Source organism: Dromiciops gliroides, chromosome 3 (genome assembly GCF_019393635.1).
Source record: "Dromiciops gliroides isolate mDroGli1 chromosome 3, mDroGli1.pri, whole genome shotgun sequence".
In the NCBI taxonomy this organism is placed as follows: domain Eukaryota; kingdom Metazoa; phylum Chordata; class Mammalia; order Microbiotheria; family Microbiotheriidae; genus Dromiciops; species Dromiciops gliroides.
Window position 1 is genome coordinate 402,055,537 of NC_057863.1, and position 13,044 is coordinate 402,068,580.

Genomic DNA, 13,044 nt, shown 5'->3' on the forward strand with positions numbered 1-13,044 from the left:
CTTTTGATTCTGTTTGGCTGATTCCTGGTTTCTCATGGAGTCATTAGCTTCCAACTGTCCAATTTGTATTTTTAAGGCATTATTTGCCTCAGTCATATTATGTACCTCCTTTTCCATTTGGCCAAATGAAATTTTTAAGGAATTGTTTTCTTCAGTCAATTTTTCTGCTTCCTTTTCCAAGCTGCTGATTCTTTTTTCATAATTTTCTTGTGTTGCTTTCATTTCTCTCCCCATTTTTTCTTCTACATCTCTCAATTGATTTTTTAAATCCTTTTTGAGTTCTTCCAAAAAGGCTTTTTGGTCTTGAGACCAATTCCTCTTCCCTCTTGAGGCTTCACATGTAAGCAATTTGAGTTTTTGTTTGTCTCTTCCCTGTCAACACAGAAGCTCTCAATGATGAGAGCTCTTTTTTGTTTCTTGCTCATATTGCAGCTTATTATTATTTTTTTAAAAGTTGAGGTCCACTCCTTGGACACCAGGGTCACTGTTTCAAGCTTCTTGTGCTGGGAGATAGGAGCTGTGTCACTGACTTTCTACTTTGAGGCCTCTATGGCTTACAAATTTCTCACTACCACCCTGGTCTTGCTCCCTGTACATACTGCCAGTGTGCTGGAATAGCCAGGCCTGGTCGTGCCTGTCCTCTGGGTAAACCCCTAGCTGGCAGCCTGCCCTCTCAGCTGGTGCTGGTGAATCTCACCACTGGCCCACTGCACCACTAGCCTGCTGAACCAGGATCAAGGGCCCTCCGTTGCTTCCCACTGATTTGCCTTGACCCCCTCCACTCTACACTGCACTGAGATGTGCTGGGCTCCGACCCTGCCTGAGTGAGACCGACCTTTCCTGAAGTCTCTTAAATTATCTCAGATGTCAGGAAAATTTCTAAGTCCGATGGAGGCACAGAAACAACAAAGTCTCCAAGCCATAGAAAATAGGTTTATTGAGAGAAGGCCTCATCTCACAATAAAGCTGGCCTCTGGCAGGGGTGAGCCTGCCGAAAGACACTGAGTTACAAAATCAACAGGTTTTTATACCCCTCCAGAGCTTGAATGCTTCTGTACAATACTAATTAAAAGTATCTAAAATTAAAGCACATTCTTAGGAAATATTGAAACTGCCTACATGAAAAATGTCAGCATTTTCCAATACTCATATCAGCCTTCTTGTGGCAACAGGGTCATAATTCTGTTGTATGGCCCCTTCTAATCAAGCATATCACTAGTGAGCTGCATGACCCTCTTGAGTCAAGCATAGCACTCGTGGTTTCTAAAATATAGTATTGCTGACTATTGCATCTGATATTACTTAATGCTTGACATTGGAAAGTATCATCTGACATTATTAAGTAGTAAGAAAAGAAATTTTATCGACTAATACAATTAAAATAAGATATCTAAATATAATAAATCACAATTTTTCAGTTAGTATACTGATTATTATCATAATTAAATCACTTTGAAGCTATTATAACTAAGGGGTGGGGAAAATCTCACACAGATTGGAAGATTGTGTCTCTTTGTCTTTTTGTAGCTTCTGTAGTTTCAGAATCTGTTTAGAGGCTTGATTTAATGTATTTTTTTGAGAGAAACTTAAGAGAACTCAAGCAGCTTGCTGTCTTCTCTCCTCCATCTTGGCTCTAACCCCTACAGTGAACCTTCCATTAAAATTTTACTAGAATCTCTCCTAGAGGATTTAACTCCAGAATAATACCTATGTTTTCACTGATTGGTTTCCTAAAAGTTTTATTTCCTATAATAATCAATCAGGGGCAGCTAGGTGGCGCAGTGGATAAAGCACCGGCCCTGGATTCAGGAGTACCTGAGTTCAAATCTGGCCTCAGACACTTGACACTTACTAGCTGTGAGACCCTGGGCAAGTCACTTAACCCATTGCCCCACAAAAAACAACAACAAAAAAAAATAATCAATCAAACACGTCTGGCTTATGCTTATTTTTCCTGTTACAAATCAAATGATGATGCGATCATTTTCTTCAAAGGTTTCTTTCCTTTTCTTATCACTGCTTCCTTATTGATCAAAATTAAATCCAGAATAGGAAGGACATCATTACTTCCTCATCTCTAAAGAGATAAAATTGCTAACGAGGTAAGTTAAGAATCTGCCAGATATCCTATTTCTAACATAATGAATTATCAAGTCTGGATACTTGAATTCTCCCTCCATTATTATATCTTTTCTCAATGTTAATTTGGCAATCTGTGCTCAGAAAGCATAATCCATTATTTTTTGTCTGACCAGTGAATATAATGAAATTTTACAAAGACTTCACTTCTACCCACCTCTTTTGCTTTGCTTGTTTGTATTCCTAGTCAAATCTCATGATCAAGAAGACTGACCCCTTAGTTTCTGCTCTCTCAGCCATGCCGATGAAGCTCCATCCAGAAATTCAACATATATATATATATACATATATATATATATATACATATATATATATATATACACACACACACACACACATATATATAGATAGATAGATAGATAGATAGATAGATAGATAGATATATCTATATATATCTATATATCTATATATATATCTATCTATCTATATCTATCTATCTATCTATCTATCTATCTATCTATCTATATATATATATATATATATCCTCAAGATCCAAGCAAGAGAGATCTTTAACTCTCGTGGAAACCCTACTGTTGAAGCTGATCTCTACACAGCAAAATGTCTATTCTGAGCTGCTGTGCCCAATGGTATATCTACCAGCATCCATGATACGACCTACTATAAGGGGAAAGATAACTCAAAAGTGGTTGAGCACATCAATAAATCTGTTGCTCAAAATTGAATATTGTGGAGCAGAAAAAGATTGGAGTATTGATGATAGAGATGGATAGCACTGCAAATAAATCTAAATTTGATGCAATTGCCATATTGTGAGTGTCTCTGGATATTTGTGTAGTTGGAACTGCTGAGAAATGCGTCTCCCTGTACTGCCATATTGCTGACCTCACAGGCAATGATGAAGTCGTTCTTCTAGTCCCAGCCTTCAATGTCATCAGTAGTGCCTCCCATACTGGTAAGAAGCTGCAATGCAAAAATTCATGATCTTCCATGTTGGAGCAGCAAACATCAAGGAAGCCATGTGCATTGGTACTGAGGTCTACTACAACCTAAAGAATGATATTAAAGAAATATATGAACATGATGCCACCAACATAGAGGATGAAGGTAGCTTTTCTCCTAATATCCTGGAGAATAATGAAGCTTTGGAACTGCTATAAAATGCTATTGGTCAGGTAGGCTATACTGACATGGTCATAATTAGCATGAATATTGTGACTTGCACTCCAAATCTCCTGATGATTCCAGCAGATACATCTCCCCTACTGAGCCTGAGGACCTCTATAAGACCTTCATCCATGACTATACAGTGGTGTCTATTGAAGATCCCTTTGGTCACAATGATAGGGAAGCTTGGAAGAATTTCACTGCTACTTCAGTTATACAGATGTTATCCAGTTATCCAGGTTCTTAGAGTGCTCAATCTCAAGTACATTGAAAAGGCCGTGAATTAGAAAGCCTGCAAATGTCTCTTATCATCTTGTGACTGGGCTAGAATGACCTATTCTTACACTCAGCCCCTGTGTTGATGTGTGGAGTCATATAACTTGTGATATAGCCACAATGAATACATAGGCCAAATTCTTAGTGGCTTCTATGTACAGAATAAAAGTATTCAGTAACTCACTGGAAAACATATCTGTTTCTCACTGGGGTGGGTAGGGAGTGTGCGTGTGTTAAGAATTAACTCTTTGCCTTTTTTCCCCAAAGAATATGTGTATGCATATTTTAAGAAAGTATATCTGTGATGCCTTATTAATACAAAAGTGGTTGCTTAGGGGGAAAAAGAGACTTCAGATTTCCCATTTGACTGTTTCAATTCCACAGAAATATCTCTTTGATCTTCTCAGTGTAGAATCAACAGCCATCACAATTACCACTTCCTCTCAATGTTCATACCACTGTTGTTATTTGAAGGAATGTTGCTTTTCAGAAGGTGTAGGTACACCCTACATAGATTGAGCCTGTGGTGAAGATACAGTGATAGCATCTTCACTTCTTTTATGTCTGTGTTCATTCATTAATTCATTCAATAGTCATATTTTCACTTCCTTCTATGAACAAAGCACTGACATAGGCCCCAGGGAGATAGAGGGATAATTAAGGTGTAATCTCTATCTTCATCAATTTTAATCTATAATGAAGGTAAAGACATATTCATAATTATATAATATTTTACAATAACTATACAACTGAAATGCAAAATAGACTATGAACAAAGAGAGGTATAAATATACAATATCTGAGGTAAGAGAAATTATCCATATCCTTCCAACAACTGGCCTTTGGACACTTGTTTTCGACAATTTCTCCTTTCTCAAAATATCTTGCACATGTTCCTCCTGTCTAAGAATCTCTTATCTCTTTAATGAGGTAAATGATAAATATGTATTCCTTAAGTCCTTTGGACTATTCCATTAATGCAGCCATTGTCCATTTCCAGCATACATAATTAGTAACCTGATCTGGTAGGATCAGATATAGAATATGTTATGTGGTATGCTTTAATGATATATATTGGGCAATATGTAGCAGGAAGAAATACCCCAATAGACATACTTGGGATGAAATTTATGATGATGAATCCTTTGAGGAAACTCCCTGGAAAATACCATGAAAACATTTGTTTTCATGCCTATTCTGGTTGTGTCTAGGCCTCAGCTGCTCCCAGAAGGATTTACTTTTAAACCTATTTAGTCCTAATCATCTCTGTTTGATAAAATGCCAGTATGCTACTGGTCTTTAATAATTAAATATGTATGAACCATTTCTTTAGCATATACTTACATAACTCCTAACTACAATCTTTCATCAGAAACTACTTTTTCACAGGTACCCCAAAACACATTAGCAAGCAATTCCCTATCCAACTGTTTTCATGCCGGACCCAATTGCTTTTAAGCCATTGAATCATGAGATTAAGACTTAGAACAGACCTAAGAAATTATCTAGTGCAATATCATCATTTTATAGATATGGGAATAGAGTCTTAGATATGTGAAATGACTTCTCTATGGCCATACCAGTAGTAAGTAGCATAGGTGGGACTCAACCCCCAATTTCATGATTATAAATCTATGACTCTTTCCAATATAGTATGTTTAGTCATGGCTGCTCCTTGGAATTTTTTCTTTAGTCTTTTGCCCTTCTTTTTATCTCCACTGTTTCATACTGGCACACAGTAGATACTGAATAAATGCTTATTGACTGACTGATAAGGTATTATGGGGAAAGAGACCATCTTTAGAAGGATAGAGCCAAGATGGCAGAGGAAAGACAGTGACTCGTCTGAGCTCCCCCAAGACCCCTTCAAATACCTTTAAATAATGCCATAAGGCAATTCCTGGAATAGCAGATTACACAAAAGAACAGGGGGGGCAGCTAGATGGCACAGTGGTTAAGCACCGGCCCTGGATTCAGGAGTACCTGAGTTCAAATCCGGCCTCAGACACTTGACACTTACTAGCTGTGTGACCGTGGGCAAGTCACTTTACCCCCGTTGCCTGCAAAAAAAAAATATAAAAAAGAACAGGGTGAAATAATTTTCCAGTCAAAGACAACTTAGATGGTAGAGGAAAGACAGTGACTTGCCTAAGCTCTCCCCAAGATGCCTTCAAATAATGCCATAAGACAATTCCTGGAACAGCAGAACACACAAAAGAATAGGTGAAATAATTCTCTCGCCAAAGATAACTTAGAAAGTTTGAAAGAAATATCTGTTGTACTGAGGTGAGAATGGAGCACAATCCAGCACAGGCAGTGCCACGGCAGCAAACCCAGCCCAAGCAAATCAGGAGCAGGTCTTTGGAGCCACTGAATCAGTAGTAGCAACAATTCCATCTAGAATTCTTAGCCCACAGAGGGTAATGAGAACAAACAATTGGCAAGAAGGATATTATAGGGGTCTATTTGGTAGCACTGAGACAGGACTGTTGTTTTGTCCACACTCAAATCAAGGTCACAGTACTTGGTGGCAATCTTAGGAGGGGAAAAATCACAAACACAACAGAGCTTGAGGTCACAGTGGAGCTGGATGCTTTTCATAATACCAGGGGAGAAAAGCAGACTTTTGGTTGCTTACAGACCAGAGCACAGGCCAGAAGAGAAGTAAACGCACCTCTCCTTGAATCCTACCACCTTGGAAAAACTGAAAACTTAAAAATCCCTAGAAATATCTCTGAAAACAGCTGCACAAACTCCCTGAAGCTTGGGACAGTGTGCCCTCCACCCGGGAAACAGTGCCTCACTTTAACTAAGTTGAAAGTCAAGATATAGGCTAGGAAAATGAGGAAACAGAAAAAAATTCTGCCCATAGTTTCTATGGTGACAAGGAAGATCAAAATACACCCTCAAAAGAAGATAACAAAGTCAAAGCTCATGCAGCCACAGCTTCCAAGAAAAATGTGAATTTTTCTGAGGTCACAGCAGTGCTCAAAAAAGTAATTTGAAAATAAAGTAAAAGAGGTAGAGGAAAATATGGAAAGAGAAATGAGAGAGATTCATGAAAGTCATGAAAAAAGAAAAGAAAACAGCTTGAAAAGTCAAATGGAAAAGGAGGTATAAAAGCTCTCTGAAGAAAATAATTCCTTAAAAATTATGATTGAGGGGGCAGCTAGGTGGCACAGTGGATAAAGCACTGGCCCTGAATTCAGGAGTACCTGAATTCAAATCCAGTCTCAGACACTTGACACAAGCTGTGTGACCTTGGGCAAGTCATGTAATCCTCATTGCCCCACAAAAAAAAAAAATGATTGAACAAATGGAAGCTAATGACTTTATGAGAAATCAAAAAAGAATAAAACTAAACCAAAAGAATGAAAAAATAGAAGACAATGTGAAATATCTCATTGGAAAAACAACTGACTCAGAAAATAAATCCAGGAGATATAATTTGATAATTATTGGACTACCCAAAAGTCATGATAAAAAAAAAGAGTCTAGACATCATCTTCCAAAAAATTGTCAGGGAAAATTACCCTGATATTCTATAATTAGAGGGTAAAGTAGAAATTGAAAGAATCTACCAATCACCTCCTGAAAGAGATCCCAAAATTAAAACTTCCAGGAATATCATAGCCAAATTCCAGAGCTTCCAAGTCAAGGAGAAAATATTGCAAGCAGTCAGAAAGAAACAATTCAAGGATTATGAAGTCACAGTCAGGATAAAACAAGATTTCACAGCTTCTACATTAAAGCATGATAGGGCTTGTACTATGATATTCTGGTGAGCAAAGGAATTGGGATAACAACCAAGAATCACCTACCTTCAGGGGGTAAAAATGGTCATTCAATGAGAGGACTTTAAAGTATTCCTGATGAAAAGACCTGAGCTGAATAGAAAATTTGACTTTCAAATACAGAACTCAAGAGGAGAATGAAAAGGTAAACAGGAAAAAGAAAAAAGGTTAAACTATTTACATTCCTACATAGGAAACTGATACTTGTGATTCATAAGAACATTCTCATTATTAGGGCAGTTGGATGGAGTACAGAAGGCACAGGTGTGAGTTGAACATGAAGGGATGATATCTTAAAAATAAATTAAGGGGAGAGAGGAATGCACTGGTTAAAAGGAAGAAAGAGAGGTGGAGTGAGGTAAATTATATCACATTAAAGAAGCAAGAAAAAGCTTATACAATAGAAGCGAATATAGGGTAGGTGAAAGAGAGTGAGTGAAGCATATGCTCATCAGAATTGGCTCAAAGAAGGAATAATGTACACACTCAATTAGGTATAGAAATCTATCTTACCCTGAAGGAAAATAGGAGGGGAAAAGGATAGTGGTGGTAGAATATATATATGTATATGTATATATGTATGTGTATATATGTATGTGTATATATGTATGTGTATGTGTGTGTGTATAAATTACTTTTATATACATTCCTATTATTGATATGCCATTATTTTATTGGTAGTGTTTCCACTCTGATTGAGATCACAACCAATCTATAATTTAGTAGATAATTCTTATAAAATAGGCTGTAAGTCTGAGAGGTTAAGTGATTTGTTCTGTATAGAAACACTTAATAAGTATTTAAAAGTAAGATTTTAATCCAATTCTCCCTAATTTCAATTCATATACTCCATCTACTAGTCATATAGCTATATATTTATAATATTATATGATTATATTTCATCTAATATCTATAAATAACCTTTATTAAATTGATTATGTTGACACTTCCATTAACACCCTGATCATTTGTTTATAGAATGCTGGTGTATGAACACATGATACCTAAAACAAAGTCATATATTTTTTTCTAGACAGAGTGTTTAATTTAGTTTGTATCTGTGCTTCTATTTCCAAGGTTAGCATTTTGGTAATCCTTTATAGTTTCTATGATCCTCTATTAAGATAAATTATATGAATCATTAAGTTAAAAACTAAAATAGTAACACAATTTATACAATGGTGTAAAATATATCATTGTTTAAAACAAATGTTGTAGAATTTTCATTTCTAGTATAACCTTTTCATTTCACTAATACCTAATGGTATAGATGATATATATATAGAGAGAGAGATAGATGTGTACCTATCTCTAAATAAAGATATATATCTATATCTATATGACAATGCTTTCTATAAATAATTCAAAATAGTGACATTGCCTAAATTTTCTGCATCATTTCCTGTATGTATTATTTCCTCAATTTTCTTGGTTTTGACAAAACATCATAGTAAGTACAAAAATAACACTTTGTTTCAACTTTACTATTTGGAAAATCAATAAATATAATGATTAACAACTGGTTCTATATTAGGGAAAGAAGAAGCATATTGGGGGTAGGAACTTCCTATATGCTAAAGTTCTTTTAATTTTTTAGCGGTGTGAGATTAAAATTGGATATTAGATCATAAATCTCCCCTTTAACCTTTCCCTTAATTTATCTCCCAGACTAGTAAATGGAAGAAGCTTCTGGTTTTTTAGTTAGAGCTTTTATTGTATGGTAGTTACCAGGTGATGTTGATTAGAGGGATAGGAAAGTAGAAATACAAAACAAATAGTCTTAAGTCTAAGCTTAGTCTATATTCCATATAAAACTCACCAAAACCCAAGGCCACCTTTGGGGAGAGAGACCGAGTCAAGCGCATGCTGTTAACCAAGAGCCGGGCCGAGTCAAACTCCAGTCCACGTCTGTCTGTGCAGCGCAGCCAGGAGACCAGCAGAGCAGGAAAAAAAAAAGCCCCACTTCTGTTCTCTCCTTGCCTTTTAAGCTCGCACCCCGGAAGTCGAGTGCTCAGCAGGCAATCTGGCGTGCGTCGCAGGTGGACTGGTGTGCGTAGCTCATGCTGTTGTTCTCCTCCCCAAAAGGGTGGTCCTAAAAAAAACCTGGCGTCCTTAAAAAAAAACTGGCGTCTCTCCATTATCTAACCGACTGTTAAAACTTTTTACCACAGCGGAAAGACAGTTGATAAGCAGAAAGTATTCACTTTTGCTACACTAGAAAGAATTTACCATTTGACAATTTGTATAGTGTTTAGATTTCACAGTCTTTAAGTTATGAAATTTTTATTGTGTCTAAAAGGAATTAAATTTGCTAAATTAAAAAAAATATGATCCATTATAATACTTCAGAGTAGTTTAATAGCATCATCACATATAGGATTTCTAAATGTATTAATAGGATGGTGAAAATAAATAATGTTGTACTTTGCTAAAATTACTATTCATAACCATTAAGGTGATGCATTCCAGCCAAATGCATGGAGCATTATAAAATGGAATATGCTTTTCATTGTATATAATTGAGTTATACTTACTTACTCCAGAAGAACTCTGGTGGCACCTTGCAATAAAAGCCCAAATTAGAAATATGTCCTCTTTAAAAAAGCAAATGGTATTTACTAACCTTCTGCTCTACATCTATAAAATTCAATTCAAATCAATTCAATGCAACAAAAAGTTCTAAATGACTACCATTTTCTAACAATCATGAAATATATAAGTGATACAAAAACACTCCCTGTCCTCAAAAAGCTTACATTCAGAGGGTAGATTATATGTGCATATAAATAAAAAAGGAATTCTATACTGAGTTACTTTCAGAATATAAGAAACATAAAATATAATCTATGCTCATAAGTCACAAAAAATCCAGTTTAGAAAATAAAACATGCACTGGAAATAAATCACCACATTCATGTGAATTATTGTCATTATCATTATTTTGTTCTCTTCTCTTTTTTGGGTTTCAAATAGAAAATATCCTGGAACAACCCCAATTTTCCATTCTTTCTTTATATACAATTATATACAGTTAGGTCCTGATTAGTGAGAATAATGAACCCCCTGAAGTTATCATGCATATTCAAATTTGTACTATTTGAAATTATAATTATGGCAAATATGGTCATTGGCTTCAGCCTAATGGAAATATGAATTGTGAAATTGAATAAGACAACTCTAGGATTCATTATTTGCACTAATCAGGACCTGGTTGTACATATTATTGAACAGATGAATAAAATAACTGGTTTTGTAGTTAAATAAAAGTTTTAGGCTATAAGCTCATTCTCTGAAAGCAGTACCAGTACAAATCAATATCAATTCAAATATCAGTACACACAAAAAAAGAATGCCAACAGGACAATATCATCATGTTCCCACAATTTTGATCTCCTTGGCAATATCACAATTTTGGGACTTTACTCCATGTAACTGGGAGATTTTGAATACTTGGGATGGAGCCTCCTATTTCTGATATTATTATATGAAATAATCATTACATAAATGGTGTGTAATTAAGTAGTTCCCTGCAGTATGATAATAAAAGAATCATTCAAATTTAAATAACATTTGAGGCAGCTAGGTGGCACAGTGGGTAGATCACTGGCCCTGGATTTAGGAGGACCTGAGTTCAATCCAGCCTCAGACGCTTAACACTAGCTGGGCAAGTCACTTAATCCCAAATGCCTCCCCAAAATAATAATAATAATAATAATATAATAAATAACATTTTAGGTTTACAGAGTGCTTTTCTTCATAATGCCTCTGTGAGGTAGGTAGTGCAAACATTATTATTCCTATTTTGTGGATGAGGAAATTTATGCTTTGAAATATTGAATGACTTATTAATGATTACATAGCTAATAAGTGTTCAAAGCAGGATTGAAACCCAAATTTCCTGACTTCAATAATAGAGCTCTTTTCGCTTATCAGACTGATTACAACAAAAATAATGCAAGTAAATAATTGTGTAACAGAGACAATGAGTTTTTCATATTTTCACGTAGAAATTTTGAAATTGTGGAATTACAGAAATAATTTGGAGTTACCTCAAAACCTATCTCACAATGGAGTATGAGTGGGGGAAACACAATAAACTTCTATCTGTAATCCAAATATTCCTATATTGGGCATGTTTTCTGAATGTGATTTTGGTCTAGGCTTTTGCCAGTCTTATATAATGACAATCAGACATTTTTCAGATGAGAATTCCAACATTTTGGTGATATATATGAGATCATAGCAGATAAATATGCAAAGGATCTGTGAGTCTTACATAATAATTAGAAACATTTCTAGGCTATCATCTATTAGGATAGACTCAGAGTATTAGAGATGGAGGTCACAGGAAAGATTCCTTAGAGAAATACTAGGGAGTGGAGGCCAAAGACAAGAAGAGCTATAAGTAGTTTATTAATAAGATGTAAGCGAGCTGATCAGATGTTTCTAGCAGTCTCAATACTCTAAGAAGTCTTGACTGAGATAACAAAACAATGAGACTATAGAAAAAGTAGAAAAATGTGTATGGGCACAAATTTCCAAATTCTGAGTTTTCTTTTCCTTTGCCCTTGAGAAATACATCATTATGTCATGTTTCAGATATAGATAAATAAAAGCAAAAGGAGGTAAATGAGAAGGAGGAGGGTAGGGAGGGGAAGAGGGAGAAGGGAAAGGAGGAGAGGGAAAAGGAGAGGCAGAAAAACAAGAAAAATAAGAATAAGGACAAGAACAATGAGAGCAAGAAAAAAAGCAAGAGCAAGAAGAACAGGAAAAACAAGAAAGAGAAAAACAATAAGAATAAGAACAAGAATGAGAAAAATGAACAAAAAAGAATGAGAACAAGAAGAACAAGAACAAGAAAGACAAGATCAAAAAGAATAACAAGAATGAGAAAAACAAAGAAAAAATAAGAACAAGAAGAGAAATGATAATCATATGACTGTTGCCCACAGAGAGTGGTCAGTTGTTATATTTGTAGTAACACTATTGGAAAGGCCATCAATGTAAAACCATTGCCAGAACCTCTACCTGAAGAGGTTGCATGGATACTGTGCACAAGATCTGAGAACTAAACTTAGAATAAAGATAAATTTTATATTGGCAGGATTTTTGGAATGAGCTTCCAGAGTGACTTGGATCAAGATCAGAGAAAGATTATATTTCCCCGAACTGTTAGTTTTTGGAAGCAATATCAACTGGTTGTGTGAGAGAGAAAAAATTAAATTCCTCAAAACACCATTTCTCTGTTCCTAGATAATATAAATCCCTCATCATTGCAAGGGTTTGGGAGACTCCCAGACACATAACTCTTTCCCCTAATCCTTTTACCACCTGGAGAAAAGGGAAGAACTATTAGCAGAAGTTCCTAATTCAAGAAATAGTTGGAGAGAGAGTGTGTGTTCCTGTCATTCCTTCCTTGGATAATAAAAGATGTATGACTATAGAGTGGATTCCTTATGTGATAATAGTAAATATAGGGGTTAAAATGAGCAGGGAAATCCACAAAAAGATAGGGGAGCTAGAAAAAGAAATGAGAGAGTTTAGATGAATCACTGTACTTTGTCCCACAAAGCTTATAGACTAGAAGGGGGATATAATAGTTACAGTGTTCCAAAGGGAAACACTGTAAAATAAGATGGATTTCAAAAAGTAGATATGTGAATTTCAGTGATAAAATATCATTTTGAATGGGAAAGATCAATGAAGGTTC

At 35.6% G+C, this 13,044-nt stretch overlaps 1 pseudogene; it reads left to right on the forward strand.

The window, feature by feature from the left end:
• The first annotated feature begins 2,620 nt into the window (after nucleotides 1-2,620).
• Nucleotides 2,621-3,511, forward strand: LOC122747686 (annotated as a pseudogene).
• The last annotated feature ends 9,533 nt before the right edge of the window (nucleotides 3,512-13,044 follow it).